Genomic DNA, 6,682 nt, shown 5'->3' on the forward strand with positions numbered 1-6,682 from the left:
ATAAAAAAATAAAATAAAACTCCGCATTTATTTTGGTGATGATAAATTTTTATTTCATTTTTTTTTTGTTTTTTGTTTTTACTTTTCTACAATTCTATAAATATTAGTTTTTAATTTAATTAGATTACTTTAATTACCATCAAATAGCACTAAACTTATACAGTTTTTTATATTATTTTTTATATATTAAAAAAATTTTTTTCTTTTCCTCTTCTAATTGCTAACAGCCTGATATTTTTATAAATTTTTGTATTTTTTTTTCTTTTATAATTTTGAAATTCTTTGCGTTGTTTGTTATTTTTTTTTTTTCGATAACTTTGCAGTTTTTGTTTTTATACCTTTAAATTGCTTGAATATTTTACCAATTGTAATTTTAAAATTAAATAAAAATTATGGTCATGATTTGAATTTTAACAACGCTCTAAAACTTATATACCACGTACATAATAATGTGAAAGTTTTATGAACTTGACAATGAAAAATAAATTTCGTGGAATTTTTTTTTTAAGAAAAATTTAAATCAGAATTCAAGAAATTTTTATTTTTCACCTTGAAATAAGAAAAATTATATTCTAAAACTGCTAACTTGTTAATATATTTTAATATTGAAATATAGGATTAATTTACGGGGAGGTATTCATTCATATTATTGGATTAATATTGTTAATGTGTTCGAAAATTTTTTTATATGTACACAAATATTGAATAAATGAGCTTTTAAATAACTCATTCGTAACGAGGCGACGAATATTTAATTTGAAAAAAATTCATTATTTTAGGAAATCTAATTCTTAAGAAAAGAGATTGCAAAAGGAGAATAAAAAATCAAAGTACATATATAAATATGTATGTATTAAGAAAGGGAAGGTTAAATTTCGAAAGAAATACTAGAAGGGGACGTAATGTTTTATAAATAAAATTTTAATATTCTGATCTTCAAAAGGTTGACCCGATATTGAATGAAAGGTTTTTGAATGAGAACAGTTTTAAATACCTCTCCATTATATTTTGTCTTAATTTTGTTTTCGATAAAAAAAATTAATTTCAAAATTTGAATTTGTTAGTGAAAAATATTATACCCATGTGTAGGTATGTGCAAAAATAACGATGATTTTATGGTTTAGCATAATATAAATGAGCATTAACAAAAAGAAGTAATTTTTTCTTATTAACCTTTATAATATCAGAAATTCTAGAATAATTTTTTATTTAAATTTGTCTCATATTATTATTTAACAAAAGAATTTCAAATAATATTAGGTATTCTGATTACCTAGTTATATAAAGGGATTACGTACGTATTCGAATGATTTAGGTATATAAAGCATAAATAATTAAAATTTGAAAAAAAATTTATTATTTAAAAGTATTCTTTTATATTTTTAAATTTCAATTCGATTTTAATTTTATTTTAACAGTATATAAGGTAATACAAGTTTTATGTACGTATATTACAAGTTACAAATTAAAAATGTATGAGTTTACAATTTGTAATAATCAGAAAAAAATATTTATTTATATTTTACTTTATTTTTTAAAATTACATAATTATTTCAGAGCTTATTTATTTGTTTATTTTTTTTTCTGGCTTTTACTTTAATAAGAGTTTTTCTTTTTTTTATTTTAGTTTTAAAAAGTACAAAAAATTTTACTTTATGTTATCTATTTTTATATATTATTAATTATATTAAATTATTTATAATATTTTCTATTACTGTGTATAATTAATTTTGAATACAAATAAATAAAATGTATACATGTACTATACAATATGCAGAATTTGGTAAAAATTAAATTTAATTGTATATGTATATATGCAACATACATGTATATACATATGTAAATATAAATTGCTAAAATCAAATGGAACTTGCGAATTCTGAACAATTTGATATTGGAGTGAAATAGATTTGAAACGTTAAATTTATACTTGTAAGCTTGCTAATAGGAAAGATTCTGGGAATGGCTTGAGAGTACTCATGTATTTTCCTATAATTCAAGCCTAACGAAAACGTTTGTTTATTTAAATTTTATTTAAATAAATTTATCATATATTTTTTTTAATATTTGATATTAAATTAAAAATCTTATCGAAACTCTCATAAGATTTTTAGAATTTTATGTCATTAGACAAACTTTTTATGTTTTATGATAAAAAATTTACCAAAATTAAAAAATATTTTTTCTCAATTTTAATATTCTGCAGCACATAAAAGACTTAGAGCATTTATCAAAGTGCAGATCTAATGTCAATTTGACTTATTCAGTAATACAGTTTCAATTGCTAAATAAGTCGAATTTACATTAAATTTGCATTTTGGTGGGCACCTTTAAACATTAAAGTACAAATATAAGTAAATTCTGAATTTTTATAATATGTGCATTTAATACATTAACATTTACTTATATATACATGCATATATATTATATTACTATATATACAACATACTCTCTTATTAATTATATTCTTATTTTAAATAGCTATTTAATTTCTTTTTTCATAATAATTTTTTAAAATTATTTTAAACTTGTATTTTATTACTAAAATGTAATTTATTTTATTTTAATTTTATTTCAAAACAAATTAATGTTTTAATGTTCTATTTTTTTTTTGTTTGAGTTTTCAAAATTTTCGAGAATACAAAGAGTTAATTATTATTATAAATATAGAATTTAAAAATTTATTAGTTAATTTATATAGCAAATTTTAGTGTTTTATTATATAAAAATTACAATTAAAATTTTTCAGATTTGAAATTGAACAAAAAAAAAAATGACTGTTCTCAGATAGTTTAAAAAATTTAAATAATTGATGTTTAATCGAAACGCAAAAATTTGTTTGAAAATTCTGTAATACAAGAATTAATGTGATCTTTGAAATTCGAATCACTAAAATTGAATCACCAAAATGAAAATTGGATATAATTTTAGTTAATTACAATATTTTTATTATAAATATTAGAGGAAAAGTTTAAATTGTAATAAAATTTGAGCAAAAAATTTCCAATAATTTTATTATTAATAATAATTTAATTAATTTTTTCTTTAATAAAAGGAGCAAAAAAGAAAACAAAGAACAAATAGAAGAACACTATAATTCAATTTGAGTTTCTAAAAAATTCATTTATAATGAGCGGAAGCAAATAGATTTTTTTTTTGATTATTTTCTTCTAAAAATCTTAAATAAATTAAATAATTCATAAATTATATTTTATTTATAATACACTCGTAAGTATAATTGCAATATTAATAATAATAATGTAGCTTAAAAATTTATAAATAATATTTAAAAAAAAAAAAATTATTAATTTTTTTATTTTTCTAATTTGAAATCTTTGTTTTGACACCATTGTTTTTGTTTTTTGTTTGTTTCTCTTTCTATTAAGCACACAATCTAAATTCACATAATTTTCTTTATTATTTGCAAATCATTTTTTTTTTTTCTTTAAAATATTTGGCAGTTAGGCCACTCTATTCATACATATTTTTTTTTAATAAAAATTATTATATAAGTATGTATATAATAATATAATATATAAAATGTGGTGAATGTTTAACATCCAACATTATTACAACATTTATTTTATGATATTCTATTACATAGGCCTATGTTTTACAAATGTTATGTTACATATTAAATTTATGTTAGAATATTTATGATTTTTTGTGGTTTTATCTTTTTTTCACATAAAATTATGTAAATTGTTTTTTTTTTTTTGTTTTACGATTTATGAGTGTATGCGTGAAAATTTTGTTTTTCTAATTTATTATTTTTTAATTTTTTTTTAATTAAATTAAAATATTATAATTAAATTTATTTTTATGTATTTTGTATTGAAATGTATTATGAATGTAATCATGTATTTTAATTGTTTTATCTTTGGATGGATATTTTGTAATAAAAGTAGACAAAAAAATAATAAAAAACAAAAGAAAATAACAAAAGTATATATAGGGCGAGTAGATGCGTTGTTGTGCTCTAAATTTTAGTAAGCAAATTAGAAAAAAAAGAATTTTTCATTATAGTTTTTCACTTTCAACAAATTTTCTAATTACTTAATTTTGAAAAATTTGAAAAAAACAAATTAAATTATTAGAATTTTAAATTAACAAAAAAAAAATGTATTTTACTTAAATATATTTTTGTTTTTATTACAATCATTAATATTTAATACTTAAACTAGTTGAAATTAATTTTAAAAATATTATGTGTAGCATTATATTTTATTAATATTTTATAAATATATTCAGAGTATATGGTTATATAAATTTAATTTTATTTATATACGTAAAAATTTTAGTTTATCATTTTAATGATATTAAAAAGAGCTAAACATTTAAACAAAAAACAGAAAAATTTAAAAGTTTTTTTGAAACAGCAATACTATAAATATTATTGGTTTTGATTTGATTAAAACCCTGACTTCAATATTGTAAAAAAAAAGAAACAAATTTAAATTTTTGGGAAAATATTTGATGTTTTATATTTGTGCTTAACTTTAAATATAATGCGTTCCATTTTTTACTATGTTTTCAACCAATTGAGGGGAGAGATAAGAAAATATTCTTGATATATTTTTGAATGTAAATTTTCATAGAGAATCTATATAGCTAAATAGCTAAATATAGTATAGCTAAATGCAGCAAACTAACATCAGTTTGACTAATTTTAGAAAACAGTCATTGAATAAGCCCAATTAGTCTTCAATTTATAGATAAGCTTTCGCCTTAAAATATGTATGTATGCGCTATTCCAAAATTTTGTGTAAAACTGGCTAAATTTCTCTGATGTTGTAATTTAAGAAATACCATATTAATTTGCAATTCAGTATATATTTAAGTCTGTTGATTATTGCTGAATTCTGTAATGATTTTTAAAAATTAGTTCAATTCCGATCTTACCGATTTCAAAATTACAAAACATTTAAAATTATAATAAACTTCAAACTACTTTAAAAAATATCCATAGCGCTCTTTATAAAATGGCAAAATTCGTTTTCTTCTTCTTCTTCAGTTTTGCAATCTTGTAAGTACTGGAGCATCCAAAACTTTAAATTTAAAAGGGATTCAAATGAAGTTTGAAGATTTCCTTTTTTTTAACAATAAAGAAGTCATATACTGTATGTATGTATATTCCTAAATAATGTAAGCAAAATAATTTTACAGCATTTCGTACCAGTTTCTGAAGCTATATAAAATATTATTATTTACTTTATACGTGGTACTTATGAACATATAGCTACTTTTGGCTTGAAGTCATATTACAAGAATTAATTTTTTTTTAATTTTGTGTTATGCAAATAATTTTATTAATTTAATCACATTTAAATTGAAATTATTTAATTATAATAAAAAAAAATGCATTAAAAGAAAGTTATTTAAGCGTTGATTACATTTTCTAAATAATTTACAATAAAAAATTTATTACTAAATTTATTTCTACCAATTTTTATAATTTTTTGATTTTAAGCGAGTTATTTAGAAAAAAAAATTAAAATGTTAAAAATAGTAAAATTACTTTAATACTATTTATAGTGCGATCATATATCTCCTTTTTTCAGTCACTATAATTTTTAATTTTTTTTTTGACAAGATTTTTTTGAGACTTTTTCGCGTCCGTGCATCTGTTTAGAAAAATTCTACGCACATTTTAAGAAGGGAATGACAAATTCCGGAAACGAATAGATTTTTACGAGAAACTTTATTCTGTAAAAGAAAAAAGTTTCAAGTAAAAATCACCAATCATTCACCCATCTGCCTTTCCTCTCTCCCCTTCCTCGTACAATTTTGGCTCTTAAAGCCCAAGAAATTCCATTTTTAAATTCCGCGAACGCAGAAAAGTAGCACTGGTTTCTTTTACGGCAAAACGATATAGTCAAACATTACAATGACAAAATGGTTGTTGAAATTAACCGTTATATGAAATGCGTTTTCTTTTAAATTTTTTGATACTGTTTCTTTCTTTATACGGTTTATTTGAGCTGCTCTTAGGCACTAATAAATTATTTATTTCATTAGAAGAACATTTTTTTCCATCTTCATCCACTCCCAACTTATCAACACCTAAAATTTTTAACACTTTACACGAATTTCAGTTGGTGAGTAAAATTGGAGATACGCAACCAGACAATTATTTTAAAAGCATTTTAAAATTTTTTGTCCAAAATATTTAATATAAGAGATTTGTGATTTTTTAAATAAAATATAATCTTCAAGCCCTGGTGGGATTTAGATTTATGTATTTGATGATGAATATATTTTTATCACTACAATCATCAAAAACATTAAACAAAATTAAACAATTATAGTGTGTATAAGAAAAATTCACTTCTAAACAACGTGCATACATATAAAAAAAATTCAATTTCTAATAATTATATTACGAGTATGCATTTTGCAAATGTTTAATCTAATTTTTAAAGTTTATTTTTGTTTTCTTATTTATTATATAAGCAATTAACATAAAAATTGCATCTCATCATATTTATTATGTATGTATGTATATAAAGTTTTTTTTCTCTTTATTTTTTTGTGTTTTTGTTTTGTATGTAAAACGTCAACTAATTATTAAATTTGTATATTTATATTTAAATTTTTTATAGTTAATTTTTATTATATAATTATGTATAAATGTAAATTTAATTTAAAACGTACAATTATATTATATTTAATCGTTAATTTT

Source organism: Condylostylus longicornis, unplaced genomic scaffold (assembly GCF_029603195.1).
Source record: "Condylostylus longicornis isolate FDR11 unplaced genomic scaffold, ASM2960319v2 ptg000135l, whole genome shotgun sequence".
Classification (NCBI taxonomy): domain Eukaryota; kingdom Metazoa; phylum Arthropoda; class Insecta; order Diptera; family Dolichopodidae; genus Condylostylus; species Condylostylus longicornis.